This window comes from Zonotrichia albicollis, chromosome 1, assembly GCF_047830755.1.
Source record: "Zonotrichia albicollis isolate bZonAlb1 chromosome 1, bZonAlb1.hap1, whole genome shotgun sequence".
Lineage (NCBI taxonomy): Eukaryota > Metazoa > Chordata > Aves > Passeriformes > Passerellidae > Zonotrichia > Zonotrichia albicollis.
Window position 1 is genome coordinate 144,190,913 of NC_133819.1, and position 18,896 is coordinate 144,209,808.

An 18,896-nucleotide genomic window follows, 5' to 3' on the forward strand; every position below is an offset into this window, starting at 1 on the left:
GGGCAAGAAGCAGACAGTCAATTAAACCTGACAGTCAGAACAGAGCACAGCTCGCTGGCTAGATAGAGTCATTATCCCTTATTACTTAAATAAAACAGGAGGGCACTTGGTATAATAAAGGAGTGGTTAATTGTAGTGTGGCTCTGTTTTCTGGCATAATATAATCATTACTAATCTGCCAAATTAGAAAACACAGATTATCCTATGCAAGTTTTGTTAAGATCAGGCCTTTTTACAATTGCAAGCTTTTTTTTTTATATATATAGGTTATGATACACTGAGTTTTTTGCAGCAAAACCTCTCTCTGGTTGTGAGAGTGGATTCTTTCCCCTGTGACTGACATAATCTGTCCTGCCTCTCTCCAGGGTACCCCACAGGCTTCCCCCAGGGATGAAAAGTGGCTTTGAATGTTACTGCATTTTTCCAGCTTTACAGACAAGACACATTTCTCTCTAACTAAAAAGACCTTTTCTTGTCTTGGTTTCCTCAGCTGGAATCCTCTACAAGACTTGTGGCCAAGTGTTGACAAACAAAGAAAAATCATCAGATGATGAATACTCAGTAAGACTGCTCTGAACCCAACCTTGACCTAGCAAAAGCCAGATGTAGGGATGTAAGATATCTGGGGAAGACACCTCACTCATTTATGTTTCCTCTTGGTATACTGCAAATTGACCTTGAGTTTTTGAGCTTCTCCATGGAAGAACTGCTTTGTTTTTTTCTGCCAGAGAAGACCCCAGGATATTCTCACTGGAGGATTTAAACAATGGTAAAGAGTTTTTTGAGCTTCCTCAGCTGTGCTCTGGGACATGAGGACTAGGCTACAAAAGTCTTTGTGGTCTCTTCCAGGCCAATTTTGTGCAATTCAAGGATTTTTGAGATCAACCCATTCAAAGTATATTTCTAAATGTAATTTGACACAAATCTGCTTCTATATCTCTTCAGTACTGAATATACACTCATGGATTCTTTCTTTCAAATCATTTCAGTTTATGTGCTTTCAATTAAAATGTTATAAAACATTTATTGCTTCTTGCTGCAAAGCACCGAGGACGTTTACATTTTAAAAGACACTCTCCATACTGAATTTGTGGTGCTTACTGCTGTATTGCTTGCAGTCTTGCCTCCAGTTCTGTATATTTGCCAGCTGTTTCCAACACAGTCCTTGGATTTCACTGAATGTTCCCATATGGATGCTTTCTGGAGCTGAAGCCACTGAGTTTGAGCTGTTTGTTATTGAGGCAATATCGAGACTAGAGATGATCTGTATTCCTAATTACTATGAGCTGATGAAGAGTTTGGTGACAAAAGAATCCCAAAAAAGGCAAAGAGCACAGTCCAGGGCTTTTGCCACAGCATTTCCATGTGGCCATGTGAACTTGTATCTTAGATCCCAGTGGGGCAGCTAATGATCTCCTGCCTCAGAGGAGTTTCATGAGGATGAGAATGTCATGACCAGGGGCTGGCTCTGGTGGGACAGGGGTCAGGGGATGTGGGTGGCTGAGCCAGCTGATCAGTGCATGAGTAAGAAGAAATGCACAAAACATGGACCCCATGAGAAATGTTGTATTCCATTCCCTCTATATTGCTTGCCTTTGTCCTATTTTGAATTAGTTAGGGCCAGGTTCTCAGAAATATTTAGTCAGAGAATTCATGAGAACTTTGATGAGCTAGATTTTACATCTCAGTGTTGAAACCTTGCCACCTAAACACCTTTGAGTCTGAGCCTTCACTGGAGACAAATAACAACAAAGAGACATTTTTCCATGAAAAAAAACAAACCTTTGACCATTCTGGGATCCCATTCAACTCTTTTCTGACAGACACTCACCATGAGCTTCAGCCACAAGTCCTCTATGAAGATTCATTTGCACACAGGATTCTGTAAAACTACAGGTACAAGCATCAATTGTCTTGAAAGTGCTTTTGTTACTTCTAGCTGTCATTTTCTTGCCAAACCCACACCCTGAACTATCCCATCTAATTATACTCACTGGCCATCTTCCCCCTTTTTATTGGCAATATTTTTCTTGTTAATTGTGCATGCTTGGTTTTAAAGAATGGTGCCTGCCTTTCCTTATGTGACTCTGCAAGGAATATTTCTGTATCCTGGGTAGTTTCTCTGACATGTTTATGTCTTTCTGGTTAGTGTAAAAAATGCAAGACATATTATGTACTGCAGAAAATCAGGCAGGCACTCTACAGTTTTAACATTGTGCCTTGTAGTATAGTTAAAATAAATGTTCTTGGTATCAGCTTTATTACTTCTATTAGTTGGTCTAATGTCTGGATTTGCAGGAGCTCTTCCAGCAGGATGTTAAAGGGAAATCACCAGCTGCTCAGCATAGCCCCCATACTCAATAGCACCCAGGGAGAAATCAGGGATTCTGCAGAGAAACACAGGCTGTGTTAGTGCTCTGAAATCAATCTCCCCTAGGTACTACAGTCAGCATGTGATAGACTGCCAAAAAGAAATTAGCACCACAGAGGTAGGAAAGAAGATTCACAGAATCCACTTGTAGTCACTGTTCATTTCTAATTTTCATTAAAAATATTCCACCTTAGATATTGCAAAGAGTCCCCACTGAGTGATGCTACAGCAGTCACTCAGGACAGGTTTATTAAACACTGCTAAATTTGTTCAATAAGTATGTCTGTGATGACCCTCCTTTAAGGGCAAGGAAGCATTTAAGATTCAAAAGGGAGGGTTGTCACACCTGTATGGTTTGAAATATTCTATAACCATTCCTGACTGACAGCTGTAAAAAGAAATGAATATGGTAACTGAGAGCTCAGCACAACTTGTGGTCTTGTGAGTTTTGCAGCTCACATGTCCTGGCAGTTCACAGTTCACCTCTGTGAACTGTACCCTGTGTTTGGTTAGATGAATCACATCAAAATATCTGTTGACAGTGCTGATTAATCTCCACTGACCATTCAGAGACCAGACACTACCTGTGTGTCAGACACACTGAATATTAACCCAGGTGAGTTCCACAAAACAAGTGGACTTTGATTTACATAAAAATTCACTAAAGATTCCCTTTGATCTAGCTGTCCCTGACTGTCTTTAATTTTTACTGAAGACATTGGAATCATCTCTGTTTGGTCGAGGAACTCTGCTCTTTGTGTCTCTAGGTGAAACTAATTTCTCAGAATCACAGAACCTCAGAATATGCTGAGTTGGAAAGGCCTCACAAGACCCATTGAGTCCAACTCCTGTTCCTGCCCAGGACCACCCCCAAGAGTCACACGATGTGCCTGAGAGCTTTGTTCAAATGATTTGTGAGCTCTGTTAGGCTTACTGCTGTGATCACTTTCTTGGGGAGTCTGTTCCAGAGCCCATATACCCTCTGGGTGAAGAAACTTTTTTTTAATATTCAACCTAAACATCCCCTGACACAAATTCAGATCATTCCCTCCGGTCCTGTCACTGGTCACAGGAGTGACGAGATCATCAATCTGCCCTTTCTCTTCCCCTCCTGAGGAAGCCTTGGACTGTGATTAGATCTCCTCAATCTCCTTCAGGCTGAAGAGACCAAATGGCCTCAGCCACTCCTTACATGGCTTTCCCTAGAGATCCTTCATCATCTTTGCTGCCCTCCTTTGGACACTCTCTAACAGTTTAATGTCTTTTTAACATTGTGTCACCCAAAGCTGCACACAGGACTGCAGGTGAGGCTGCCCCAGTGCAGAGCAGAGCAGGACAATCCCCTCCTTGCCCAGCTGGCCATGCTGTCCCTGATGTCCCCCAGGACAGGGCTGGCCCTCCTGGCTGCCAGGACACTGCTGGCTCATGTTCAACTGTCCAATGGCCAGGACCCCCCCAGGTCCCTTTTCACGGCTCTGCTTTCCAGCCTCTCATTCCCCAAACCATTTGTACACCCAGGGTTGCCCTATCCAAGGTGCAGACCCCAGAACTTTCCCTGGTTGAACTTCATATGGTTGGTGATTGCCCAGTCCTCTGATTTGTAAGGTCTCTCTGCAGGACCTCTGTGCCCTCAAGGGAGTCAGCAGCTCCTCCCATTTTTGCATCATCTGTGAACTTTCTCGTTATCACTTCCAGTCCTGGTAATCAGAGCTGAGCAATGTGCTGAGGGAGGAGGTGGGTTAACTGTTTAGCCCAGGGCACATCTGCACTCCCAGGTCTCAGATATTTCCCAGAGACAAAAAAAAGGGAGCTATTCTGGTGTTAGTTCTGGGAAAGGTCTGACTGATAAGCAGCAATTTATATTTTTAACTATCAGAACCGAGGTTTCAGCCTCAGTACTGAAAACAAAAGATAATCTTTGCCCATACACGGTAGTGTTACTGAGCCTAGGTTCAGCTAAGCATTTTTGTAAAGAAATAATTTTGTTAATTCTACCATTTTACCTAGGTTTTAATCAGATCCTGTGCTCAGATGAGATTTTTTAGGCACTGTAATTCACTGGCCCAGGAGAGCTTAGCTCAGCCGTGTTTGATCTGCAGCAAAATTGTTCTTTTCATTCACTTTCCCAGCTGGTTGTCTGTGGCACAAAGGGTCAAGGGATTTGGGACAATTGTCTTTGGATCATTCAGGATCAAAGCACAGATTTTAGCTGGTTCCAATCTTCTCCCACCCACACTGTAAGAGATCACAGAACCTTTGGCATCCACTTCCCCATATATGCAGTAGGCAGTGACAACTGAAAGCAGCAAAATATGCCAGTTCTTTTGGGCAGACACCAGCAGATTGAGGAGCAAGAAAAAACTAGAAGTATGAGGAGGGTTGTGATGGAACAAAGGGTAATGGCTTGAAAGTGAAAGAGGGTAGGTTTAGGCTAGACATAAGGAAGGCATTTTATATGATGAGGGTAGTGAAACAGTGAACATTGCCCAGGGAGGTGCCAGGGCAGACACTGATCTCTTCACTCTTGTGAGGAAACACTCCAGTCCAGGCTATCCAGGATTCTGAGGAAGGGGATTGACTTGATGATGTCCCTGCTCATTGCAGGGGATGATGACCATTAAATGTTCCTTCCAACCCAACAATTCTATGATTCTGTGGTTCTAAGATTTTGATTCAAGATCTCATCCAAAGCAAAAAGAGAAGATCTGAGATCCCAGTAAGAGCTCTAATACATTAAGTTTCATCTGCAGGGCAGAAAGTCCTGCATGCCAGCCTTTCAGAGAGGCCTAATTCAGTGTTTTATGGAAATAGCAGAGGAGCTGTCTAAAGTCAGGATGGTCAGAGCAAGGAGATATTCATCTCTGTTTTATTGTGAGGACTTGGGTGGATTCACAAATATTCAGCAGCAAGAAAGGGCAGGGAATTTCAGTTCTTCCTGAGTGGGCGGCAGCTGCATGGAGACTTCAAGTGTCTAATAAATACTTGAAATAGGTGAATGTGGATTAATATGTTGTCCATTTCCAAAGATTTTAAGAAGGCATGCTGAGACTTGTCCACACCAGTGGAGGGGTGTGAAACCAAACACACTACACTTCCAAAGCACAGAAGGATTTTCCAGTCAAGAAGGTAAAATGTTACTAGAGTGGCCTGTATGAACTGCCAGTGCCTGTATATATTTGGTCAAGAATATATACTGAATACAATATTTTATGACATTTCTTATATTTCCTGTATTAAGTCACTCTCTTTGCAAAAAGAGCCCTCTTTCTGTGGTGGTGTATATTTCTCTGATCCTTGACAAAATATAAAAAGTAGAATGATCCCTAACAACGGAAGCAAAATGATCATTAAAATAATTTTTATTCTAGAAGTTCAGTATGAGTTTGCAGTAAAATTTGTGAGTGGGAAATTATGCATTTTTTATTAAGTCCAAACCAGTTCTCCTGTCCCAGTTGATGATCTGCCCTTGTTTCAAACCAATTAAGCTGGAGCTAATCTCTCTGTTGATTACTTACAGCTCCTTTTGTGCACAAAGTTGTAATCGATTTTTTTGTAACCTACATCTGTATTGGAGAATAATCATCCTTGTACAAGCACAGAAGATCTGGTTCCTGAACCAGACAACTTTGAACTTGGTTCAGGGCCAAGTGAAGAAAAACCAAAAGCTTTTCATTGACTTCACTGCGTATTAGATCAGGCTGTCACTGTCTACATTCAGCCAAGGACATACAGTAGCTAATTTAAGGCCTATATTGTGAATAGGGTGGAAAGGACAATGAACAGGCAGTGCACATTCCATTTAGTACCTGCCCTTGGTGAAAGGTGGTTGGAAAACTTTGTTGAGGAAGACATTTAGGGAGAAATTTGGAAGAGTGAGCTTTTGTCATTACCTGACTGTAAAGGAGTTTGCAGAAGTGCTTTTTTTTTTTTTTTTTTTTTTTTTTTTTTTTTTTTTTCCCTTTTTTCCCCCCTGGGAAGCCGATAGAGTACCAGAGAATACAAACAAAAAAAATCCAAACCAAACCAACCAAACAAATGTCCAATATCCAAACAAAAACCCATACCAACTAACCAACCAACCAAACAAAAAAATATAAACAGGTTGGGAGCTGAATCAGATGGACAAATAAATTAAACTCACTATGAGTAACTCCAAATACTGCTGCATTTGGACATACCTGCTGAGAGATACATCTGCTCTTAGAAAAACTCCAGGATATTTTTGGCTGGAAAGCTACACAACGCCATGAACGAAACAGTTAAACAGGGAGCATAAATTGTGAGGTAAAGCAGGCTTAGAGGGCTCACTCTACAAACATCCTTGTAAAAGAGCTCTGCTCTGAGTTGCCAGCTTCTCTAACAAAGTACTGAGCTCCTGGGAGCGAGGCCTGAAGGCTGAACTGATGGTGATACATCACCACCGTGTGGTCATTGCCAGGAAAACAAACTGCCTTGGAATAGCTGGGAAAAAGGGAGCTGCTGTTTCAAAACTAGGGAGATGGACATGTGGTTTTTGTGGTGACAAACACCTTACAGCTCTTGGCCACCAACACTGCTCTGATGTGAACATGTAATAGACATAAAATGATTGTCCCTGCTCCTGGGAATAGATGGAGTATCTTTCTCAAAGCAGATATTATGCTTTAGAGGAAAGTACTGCAGAGTATAGCAAAGGATATCATTGCTTTGTTCTAGCTTTCCTGGGGAGTTTGTTTTGTTTTGTTTGTGTGTAATTCTTTTGTTAAATTTTGTTAGTTTGGTTTTTGGTTGGTGGTTTTTGGGGCTTTTTTTTTTTTTTGGTGGAATGGAGGGAGACTCCTGTGAGGTATCTAGGACAGTTAGGGATATTTCTGCTTTCATTAGGACTGTGTGCAAAGCAACACCTTAAAAGATCCTTTTCTGAAACAGCGTGGAGGTCACTGTACAGAAGGCTGCACATCCTGGTTTTTTGTTTGAATAACAGGAGGAATTTCATTCCATATTCTGCTTTTGCTGTAATATTGTTTTCATCCCTACTCAAATAATAGGAACTATCCAGAAGGAAAGTCCTTCTTTATAATAGCTTTCTACAACATTGACTTCTGCTAGATCTCTTTTGTGATTAGTGACTGCAGAAGGATGAGATTAGTCTGGCGCAGTCCTCTGATTGGGTCTTAATTGTCACAGTCCTTGTCTTATTCTTCCCCTTCTTCTCACAAACTCACACATTTCTCTTTATTTTGAGTTATGATGAACTCCTGAATGTGGCCCTTAGTAAAGGGCACAAGTCAAGTCCTATGAAGAATGGCCAATGGACCTGAGGATATTTAGCCTGTGGGAAATGAGGCTGAGGGGAGACCACATTGCTCTCTGCAACTCTCTGAAAGGAGACTGTAGCCAGGTGGGGGTCCATCTCTTCTCTCATGTAACAAGTGACAGGACAAGAGGACATGGCCTCAAGCTGCACCAGGGCATGTTCAGGCTGGAATATCAGAAGAAATTTTATCCCGGAAAGGGTTGTTAAGCAGTGGAATGAATTAATGGAAGTGGTGGAGTCACTATGGGGAATGGTATTCCCCAATTCAGTGTTCTCACTGAATCACTTCCCTGCTCTCTCTGAGGCAGGAGGGAAAGGAGAACCAGAGGAACAAAAGGTAAAGATCACAGGTTGAGATTAAAATAATTTACTAGACACAGCAAATGAAATAAGAAAAAAAATAGTAAAAGCAAAATATTCATAACAGAGTGTACATGATCGATGAAGGATTCACACAAGTGCTCACCATGTGGAACTCGCTGGTAGCCAGAGCCCAGGCTTCACCACCACCCCACCAAAGACATGAGGTGGTGTAGAACAGCCTCTGGGGCCTGGCCATGCCCCTTCTGGCTCCTGCAAAACATAAACCCTGTCCTGGCCAGAACAAGGACACCATCCCTGGAGGTATTCAACAAATGATGGCACATGGCACTCAGTGCCATGGTCTAGCTGACAAGGTAGTGATCATTCAAGGTTGGGATCAATGATCTCAGAGTTCTTTTCCAACCTAAGAAACTCTGTTCCTTTGGTTTTGGTAAGGAACTTGTATATGGTGGATCCAGATGTGGCTGCAAGCAGACTAAGGCAGCTATTTCAGACCATACATTTTATACCAGACTCGAAGCAGAGACCATGAAGGAAAAACATTTTGACATGCAGGAGAGCTATGCAGGGATATTTTTTTTACCTTCTGAAATACTAGTCATTAGTGCAGGAGTGTACCAGCTAGGAGGAAATAGGTAACCATTCTCTAGGAATATATTCAAGCCCACCAAGAAAATGCCTCTGCTTAAATTATTTATCTAGTATTTTAACAGCTCATTGCTCCAGAATGTATTTTCTTCTCATCTTCATCAGTTTAATCCTGAAAGGTGCTGAAGAGGCACTTGATTTTCACATGCCTAAGGGTGTGGAACCATAATGAGCTTTTCTCAGCTCTAAATCTTAAAATCTCTTTTTCTTTGCAGCAGTAGCACAATGTAGTCAAAGTGCTGATGTATGGACAGAGAGCTCTTTGAAGGACATTATCACCTTAGTTGTGTTTCCATGTAAGTGACCCTCCTAGGAGGGTGCACCTTTGTGACACCAAGAACTTCTCTCCAGCCCTCTGAATTGTAATTCATGGTGCCTGCAGATACCAGATATTCAGCTGGGATATAAATTATATGGGCCAGGAACTAGAACACTGTTTTTGTTCATGGTCCCTCCACAGCCTTCAGCTGGGTCAGAGGTTAAATGTAAATTCCATGGAAGCATACCAAGACTCAGTCTATCAAAAATTAATCTCTCTTCTGGGATACTTTCCAGCCTGTATATTGATTTTTTTTTTTTTTAGAAGTGATGAATCTGATGAACTACCATGCAGTAATGGCTTTCACAGTAATCGTGGCATTTAGGACCAGGCTGTTTGGATAAGATCTGCCAAACTGAATCCATATCTTCCACAGCAGGATCTCTGGGAAAAAAAGGGGAGGAAAGAAGGGATAATGGGCAAGAAATAAGGCATGAAGTCCTGGTGTAATTGTATAGTACAAAAATGTTGGAGTGGGAGTAGAAGCATTTTTCCTCTGGTACATCTCCTGGTGCTACAGGGATACTGCAATAATTTAATTTGTCAGGGTTTTAAAAAGAGTGTTGTGAGGCAAGGCAGTGAGGAGCCATAAATGTTATTTGAAGTCTGAAGAATGATGCTTTTCTTGACAGACTCAAGAACTTGAAGAGTTTTCTTTCCTTATTGTGCCCAAAGGGAAGGTGAGAGTCCTGGCAGAGCATCCTTCTGAAGGGCTCAGTCAGGGAATGCCTCAGCTGGTGCAGAGGCAAGAGGATGAGAGCAACACTGCACTGCAAAGAGCTTTCTGTCCATGTACTGCAAATACCACAGCAAGAGACGTGGTCACTGTGTGATCAGCTCTCAGGAAAGAAAAGCACCAGGTTTGGAATCTTATTTTGTAGAAAAAGGCATAGCAAGAATTCATGGTTGAGTGAAAATACAAGATGAATTCAAAGGGTAATTAGTTAAGTGTTTTTAATATTGAGATTTGCTGTTGGAATGAGCTGAAGAGAACAGTGGACCTATCAAACCCTAATACCCTCATATCCAAGTTGATTATCTTTCTAGGAGACAGACAGATGCCAAAGAGAAATCAGTAGAAAAATTCAAGGGCAGCTGGGAAGAAAAAGCAGTCTTTGGGTGCCAGATGAGAAGAAATTACATATCCTAGCTTTAAACTGGTTTTTATTAGTACTTGAATATTCTAGTGAATGTTTTCAACATAAAACATTCTGAGCAATGTCAAGCTTTTATATTATTTATAAATGCCAAAATAAACATCACATCTCTTTCCTCTGTTTTGTGATTTTCAGGAAAAGAGTGAAATATCTGATTAAGCCTCAGGGGACACAGACCTTCATTACTGTTTCAGACACAGGTCACTCTCTCACATGCTCTTTTTCTCACATTCAACAGTGAAAAGGCAGACAAAATCTGGAAAACCTGCAGAGCAATAGGTCTCTAACTCAAACTTCTGACTACCTTTCTTCTCTCTTGTCTCTATGAAAATTTGTCTTTTCCTCCTCCCACCATGGATGATATGAAATCCCCAAACTCAAGGTCTATCATGCTCCTGCAGATCTTGGTGAATCCATTCCTAAGGAATAGGACTAGCTTATCTTTATACCCCCACCAAAATCCTGTGGCAATTAATTTCAAGATTTAGTGGGGGTAAGGCATATGAGAAAATTGATCACTTTTTTGCTTTTAAATGTGGTGGCTAAAGAGCAGTTAGTCCCTCAATTTCTTGTGTTATGAAAACCAACAGAGAGTCTAAGCTGTTTTCTTCACATTTTCCATTACTCTGTGTCTTTGATTATTCAGTTGTTTCTTGTATGGCAACTCCTCTCTGTTGCTGATCATCTCTGCCATGCTTCCCTGCAAGTTTTCTACTTCTAACATCAGTTGCTGACCTGAAACTACCAGAGACAAAGACAGCTCTAGACACACCAAAGGATTTGAACATAATGTCATAATGAAATTTTTTTAATCTGCTTTTTTTTCAGTGATTTTCAATTTGCTTTTTTCAGAGTCACTGCATGAATAATTACTGCAAGATCACTTTTCTCAGTGGTAAAATCTGATTTAGAGGCTATCACTCTATCTAGATAGAGTTGTGTTTGGTTTTGTTTCTGTTCATAACTTTAGATTTATCTTTGCTGAATTACATTTTTATGTTATCACCCAGCTACTTTACATCTTATGACTCTTCCCCAGCTCTTCCAAGGCTTCTTGATTTTAATCAACATGTGAATAAATAGTCAGTTTCCATTCTGCCAGGGCACAAAAGGTGCCCAGAAACTTGCAGCTTCCTGTATTGCTCCATGGGCATGTGCCTTACAAAAACTCTCCAATAGGGCTTAGAGATTTGTTAGAGACAATACCACCAGCTTGGAGTGAGAGAGCACCATGAAAAGAAAAAGTCTGAATTTATAAATATTTCTGGTTTTCCCTAGTTTTTCAAGACAATTTGGCCTGATGAGTGGTTAGTTGTGTTCCTCTTTCAGGTTAACACCCATGATCTGACTCCAGAAGGGGAATGGTTGAATGAATACAGGGAACACTGAACTGCTCATTGTACTCCAATAAATTCTGAATCTTTAAGAAATATACTCTGTAGTTCATAAAATTCATCTGCACAAAAGTCATGCACATGTTATGCACTGCCCAGTGCTTGGTTTGGTCACAGCAGATGGAGCATGCATGTTCTCACCATGGCACCAGCTGAGTTTTCTGGCTTCTCAGACAGGGATAACAGACATAATTCCTGATGTGACAGAGCTAAGAGTGTGGTTGTGTCTTCACAGTCCTCATCCAGCTTAGTAGGGTCTCACTTATTTGAATTCATGAGGTATTTCAGCCTCTACAAAGCCCATATGATAACATAAATTAGAATATGAGAGATCCTATCAGTCAAGACAGCCAACTAATGTTTGAAAATAGGACTGTGCCAATTGGACTGAGCTTGCCAGCGACAACAGTGATCGTTTTCGGGTTGCGTCCATTGGATCATTTTGGTTAACAGCATCCTTGCCATTAGAGGGCACCAAATGACTTTACAATCTGCCTCTCTCCCACGAGCCTGGGATTTGTACCCAGCCCATGCAGAGGCTGAGTTCTGCCTTCTTGAGCCACAACGCAAAAGGTTTTGGTGTCATACTTACTGTGTGTCAGTGTCCTCCACTCCACTGTTTTGGCCCCAAAGCCCACCGGTGTCGCTGGCGAGTTTTCCAAACTGTCTTATTTCTGAGGGGAAGATGCACAGCCTCCCTGTGGCAAGTGGAATACAGGGAAAATCTTATTTACATACACTTCTTTCCCTGTCAGGAGTATAGCCTTTGGGAATAGAAGATACACTGTAGAAACAGCAATAAACCTGTGAGGTTTGAAAGGCATGACCGGGAATGAGACCTATTAAAAGATAAATGAGGTGAAAAGCATGGAATGGATAACGGCTGTTAGGACACTGCCTTACTGTTGTTATCCAGTTATTCTTCTCAGCTACAATTTACATTTGCTGGTATTTGTCTCTTTTGCCTTGGTCGCCTTATTCTTGGGTATGTTTTTCTGTGTCTATTGTTATGATCACTTTACACCTTTTAGTTACCTCCTGAATAGCTTCAGTCGGACTGTGGCTACAGAGGCTGAAAAAGGAAGGGGCAGACAGCATAGAGAAGACTCTGATGAAAACTTTTCCTTCTGGATCATAGCTGAGGATCCTGGGCTAAGATTCAGTCAAAGCCTTGACCCAGAATTGGGGTTAAGACAAAGCCTAGAGCTGAAGTTGGGAGTGGGCTCCAGAGGGGCTGCTGGAGGATGTTCAGTTTGCTAAGCATCTTCTGACAAGTGATACATAGGCTCCTGTTAATATTTAATAGGAAAAAAAAAAAGTATGCTTCAGTCTTTAGGGAAAGTGGAACAAGGCCAAGCAATTAGTCAGACTGCTGGGAACCTGGAGTAGCTCTGCTAAAATTAAATGAGTTGCTGTGGCTGTGATTTACTCTATTTCACAGCCTTTTAATTCTGTTCAGTTTGGCAGGGTTATCCCAGATCTATACCAGGGTGAGAGGTCATTTGACTTTGTTCTGAGAGCAAAATCTGGTGCAGCTAAATATAAGGACACCAGTATGTTTTATTATGGAACAGAGTCCCACAACCTCTAAATTATGTCACCTGCTGTGGATCTTCACTGTAAGTTCTTAAATATTTGAATAATGAGATATTTCTGAAACAGTTCTGACTGCCTGTGAGGATCAAAGTGTGATGTTGACATTAGTATTCTTTGAAGGGGAGAACTCATCAGTGTTTGGGAGCTTTTTCCCTTGCTTTGCTTCTTGTGGTTATGTGAGATAAAGCAGTGCCAACTTCTTTGAAAACAGAGAAGAAGAAAGAGAACCAGCACTTGCATGAGCATCTCTCAAAAAGTCCAAAGAACTTTGGTTAATCCCAGCTGAATTTGCAGTGCTGAAAAATATCTCTTCAGGGAAGGACCAGATTTCTTTTTAAAACTGCAATCAACAATGTATAGAGGAGGAAAAACAAAACTATGGGGTACAACAGTTTTAGGAATGAGTTATGTGTATCTGAGTTCAAGGAATGATGGAAATTTACATTTTAGGCTTTAATAACAAGAATCCAAATTACAACTTTTACCCTTGAGTATAAAAATAGATTTATCTGGAAAGTATCCTTTCTATTGTCTATTAGTGAAAGTGAGACACCAAGGTGGGATTTATATCTGCCACTTTTAGGTGCCTACAACACATATGTGTGTGGATGAGGTGTCTAAACACCTCTAAAGATCCAGTCAATAAAATCAATTGCATTCAGGATGTGATCCACTGGATCAGATGTGAATGCATTTTATTTTGAAAGTACACTCTAAATTATATCAAGTAACTCACCACTGACTAAAAGCTGCTTAAGCAGTGAATATAAACTAAATACTTGCACTGGAAACACATCCACTTTTTGGAATCCTGCTTTTAGCATCTCTGAAGCTGCTTATTTGGAAGAAATACCAAACCATCAATACTAGAAAATGTGTTGAGTACTTCTATATCAGTTTTACAATACAGTAATAGTTGTCAAAAACATTGTGAGGAAAATTGTTACTAAGGATTTTGTGGTTGGAGGATGGATGTTTCAAAAGTGCAGTGTAAATACATGTGCCTGGACAGCATTCAGGTCAAGTGCACTGGCAAAGGACAGGGTCCCCCTTGTACGGACGGGTCTGGTCAACTCTGAGACCTGAGGAATAAGTGGGGGAAAAGAAAAAAAAATTGACAAAATTCCTGAACAAGGAGTTTGAATTGATAGGTTTGGGCTGTGAGTCTGACATCTTCATTCTCCTCCCTAGATACTACCAAAAAAAAAAACCCCAAAAAAACCACCAAAACAAAAAACCAAACAAAACAGGTATGTCTTCAGCAGAACCACATTGCTGAAACTCAGGTTCATTCAAATGTCTAAAAATCTTCCAAGGCCCAGAGTAAACATCTAAACATTTCCATGTATTGTACCATTTACCTGTCAAAACTAAGAATGGCAATTAAAATGCTGGCATTTTGAAAGTCACACATCAGGTAAGGAGTCCAGCACTGTGGCTTCAAACTCTGAGTCTCCTAAATTACAACACCATACCTAGCAAATCCTACCCCTCTCTCCCCCGCAAAAAAACCCCAAAAAACCAATAAGAACAAAACAAAACAAAACAAAACAAAACAAAACTAAACTAAACTAAACTAAACTAAACTAAACTAAACTAAACTAAACTAAACAAAAAAAAAACCAACCAAACAAAACCCAACCAAACACAAAAACCCAAAACCCTACAATCTTGGTGGTTTAATCTTAACACTACTTCAAGATGGAAAGATAATCTGGCTGCATGGTCCTTGTGCTCACAAAAAGAGTTAATTTCTAGATAACATGCTTTTTTTTTCTCTCAAAAATAGGCAAAGCTCTGCAAGCAGTCACTTGTCCAGCTTGTCAGACAGGCCAAGTTCTGTGTTGTTCTGTGTTTTTAACCTTCTTTTTCAGTACTTTTCTCTGCCCACACAGATGTTGTCAATGGACCTGACAGTTGATTTCAGGAGGATGAGATCTATCAATCAGTATCTTGAAGCATTCCTTCTGAAGCAAATAAGATAAACTCTTTTCCAGGTATCTCAGGTTTATTTATTCCTGGAAGCATGATGGCTGCACATCTTCTAATTGTGTGGATTCCATTTTGAGGGAAAAATTGTGCTGAATATAAAAAAACATGAGAACTGTTCAGTCATATAAAGTTTCATTCCACATCTTGTAAATCCCATAATCTAGGGAAGATGCATCTGTTGTCAAGGTCCCATGCAGATGCAGATAAAATTTTCTTTGGCCAACCGATATCCATGGCTTGGCTTGCTTTAGGGCTAGGAATTTCAGAAAAAGCCCTTTGAAGTTTACTTCTATACAAGTGACTCTGATGATAAAGGCTGAGATTTGGATCTTAGAAAGTGGAGAATAGTTCAAGGAACTGTTTTAAAAATGTATGCTCAAAACCAGCTTCTAAAACTTGAAAAAATATGGTGATACATATGAGGAACCTATTTTTATACAAATGCTCAGTGCCTCTAATTTTTATTGGCATCTTTAAATTAATTTCTCATGTTGTGTAACAAAAATCAGACACTGTGCAACAAAAAAACCACCACCCCCCAAAAAAAATCAAAAAATAACCAAAAACCCCCAACCAAACCAAACCAACCAACCAACCAACTAAACAAACAAACAAAAACAAACAAAAATCTCAAATCAAACCAAACCAAAACAAAAAAGTTGAAAATCTCACCAATTCACTATTCTAACCTTACATGCATCTCTCTGCTTCAGGATGGGATTATGTGGCTTCACAATGAATGGGTTTGCACTAGGGTAATATTATGGTAGTAAGACAAACTCTATAAACTAATGACTCCCAACCCAAGTCACATTAGGATGAGGAAGAGCATGACAAACTCAGTTTTCAGACAAACTTCTAAGATTTTGTTGCACATTGGAGAGCCCTTAGAGTTAACATCATCTTGGAAAGGTGCTTGTTTCCCTTCTGACCCCCACGATGCCTGCTTTTCCCTGATGCACACTTTCTCTATAAATGTGCTTGGATATTATTTGATTCTCTGTGGAACATGCCAGGATCTGTGGCATTCATGGTCCCCCTGCTGGTAGCCCCAACCCAGGCCTGGCAGAGGACTGCCTTCTTGCCCTACAGCTGCTCTGGGATCCCTCTGACCTCAGGATAAGGAAAGGTGAAAAGCAAGTAAATATTAGAAAAAAATTATAAAATATATATTTCTATTCTACCACATCCCACATAGACAACATAATTTCCAAAGTGATAAAGAAATCACAGCAATCAATCAAGACAGCTCTCACTCCTGCTCTCCATATATTAAATCCTCCTGCATTTTGTTTCTTTTTATCCACTTTTCTCTCTGTGACTTTTGCAGTAGAGGGTAGGAAGAAATTTATAACAGTGCTAAAATTGATTCTTTTGGGCAATGCACTACTGCACTGTGCTTTGTTCAGATCACCTCCAGCAGGCAGGCCATCAGTCTGTGCCCTCTGGGAGGCTGACCTGGGAGGCACTGGAAGTGGGCAGCTCCTCTGGGACATCCTGCAGGCAGGGTCTCTGGGAAAGGCACTCTGCTCTCCTGGCTTGCCCAGAGCCTACACACACATGCATATTCATGACTGGCTATTCTTTCAGGCAAAAGAGAAAATTTCTTTAGAAAATTACAGCAGCAGAACAGGGCTGTGCTTTCAAGTATTTTGTCTTTCCCAAAAGAAAATAGCTGATGCCATGAAAAGTTTTGTGCAGCCATAAATGCGCTCAACTGTGCTGTAATGTTTCATGGAGGGGGAATTTTCTTTCCCAGCCCAGCTGCTGAATAGTTTGTGCCTCCAGGCTCCACGAGGAATTGAGAAATAGGACCAGGCATCATGCTAATTTTTATCATTTTTTCCCCCCATTTGCAATAATCTGGGACACAGAGATTCTCCCATGTGGCAGAGCACTCCTTCCTTCCTCCAGTTGGAAATCACATGTGCAGACACAGGTACACAAACACATATTTTTGAAACTCATCTCTCCTTCAAGACATTTTTATGAGGAAGTGTTTTGGAAGAAAGTGTCCGCACCTACCTACACACGACAGTCTGATCAATGTTTTTTACAGGGCATTGCAGTTGGCCTGGGACTAATGCTGACTCTAAATGGTAACAATATATAAATGAAAACACACCTGTTTAAGTTTCCTCTTTCTGCTTATATATACATTTATTGTGGCTCTTTTCCTTTTTTTTTCATTTTTTTTCCTTTTTCCACCAGAAAATGCTTCACTCAGTAAAAAGTGATCTGATATGGAAGCTGGGAAATTTGGGATTTTCCGCTTTGACCAGGACATCTCAGAAGATGAGTGGAAATTTCAGATCTTAGGTTTTCCCTGAAATGTTTAGATTATCTATTCAGCCATTGACAAAAGAACAAAACCTTCTTGTGTTTAGAAGCAAGTGTATAATTTTTTGTAATATGCAATTAATTAGGCACTTATATGCAAATAAATAAAGATAATTTTCCTAAATTCAGCTGACTTGTATTCTTTGGCCAGAGGATAAAACTAGTAATGTTTTCAAGAGTCTCTTCAACAATGTTAAATCCTATAAATCCTTAATTATTTTTAATGCTTTTTTTATAGGGAGGATGTTCTGCTTCAAGACCAGTGTTAACCCTCTGTCCTGTGTTTTCCCTTGCTTTTTGTTATAGTTGTACCTTGTGACTCTGAATTCCCCATTGTCTCTGGATGTAGAGGAATGGTCAGATCAATGAAAGCCATTTTTAGTGATATTTTTTTGAGTTTCTATATTCCTGTAATTCATGGGTGATGAGGCTGGGAAGATCAAAATGTTTCTTTTATGCTTTCTCTATTTTTTTCTTTTTCATTCGTCATGTTGATCCCACTGTCCTTTAGAGACTTCAAAGATCTGCAGTACCACAGAGTGCAGGAATTGAATTCTCTTCCTTGCTTTTCACCATCACCCAATGTATCCTTACCACTGGAAAGGGCCACAAAAGGTTCTCCTTTTTGGCCTGTTTTATGGAAAGCAGCACTGTTTTGCCTGGATACAGATTTTGAAATGGTGTGGTGATTTCTTATCTGTGTCTCTGTGCTTGCCCAGGAGCTGACCTCACAGTCCACAGCTTCATGGGCTGCTCCTTCCTCCACACAGGGCCTGTGGGGTCTGAGAAAGCTGCTTCTCAGGATTTCACTTTAGGCCATCAAGATCTCTTTTTTTATTTTTTATCATTAGAATGACCTTGGAGCTCAAAGACACATTCCAGGCAAGGCTCCTGATACTGAGGAACTGGTCTCTAATGAGAGGAAGGAATTTGTCATTGCCTAACTAGAGTGTCCTTTGCAAGCTGAGACTTATTGCTCTGGGATGGTGTGTTCTAAGGCTTTCACAATCCTCTACTCATTTTCACACCTAAGAACAGCACAGAAGCAACTCTCTTGCTCCCAGGATTTCCATCTACAGTCGGACATTGATTGTATATGGGAATAGGTTTTAAAATGGGAAGGCTTTAAAATGATCAGACACCTGCCAGATTGTCTTGACCCTGACTCTCTCATGAAATTTGGTTATATTTTTCTACATGTTCCAGAACTGATCAAGGCAGTTCTATTATAGAACCAAGTGTTATGAAATTGGTCTAAAGAAAGAAACAAATAGGACTGAGAAGTGTGTTTGTTATCTGATTTATAATATCTTGAACTCACTCATTTGTGACGGTATCAGCGACTATAACTTATCAAAGAAAAAACACACTAAAATATTTAATAATGAAAATGGGTCCTTTGCTAAGCCTACATCTGCCACTGAGACCCGAGTTGAGTGTGTCATTACAACAGCAAGAG

The 18,896-nt window shown here is 40.6% G+C and overlaps 1 long non-coding RNA gene across 1 annotated transcript in view; it reads left to right on the top strand.

The window, feature by feature from the left end:
- LOC102074814 (uncharacterized) overlaps positions 1-2,817 on the top strand; it is a 61,736-nt gene extending 58,919 nt beyond the window's left edge. The window contains exon 3 of the long non-coding RNA XR_012583488.1: positions 491-2,817. This is a non-coding gene — a long non-coding RNA (uncharacterized LOC102074814). The remainder of the gene's footprint in view (positions 1-490) is intronic.
- Positions 2,818-18,896: the final 16,079 nt, after the last annotated feature.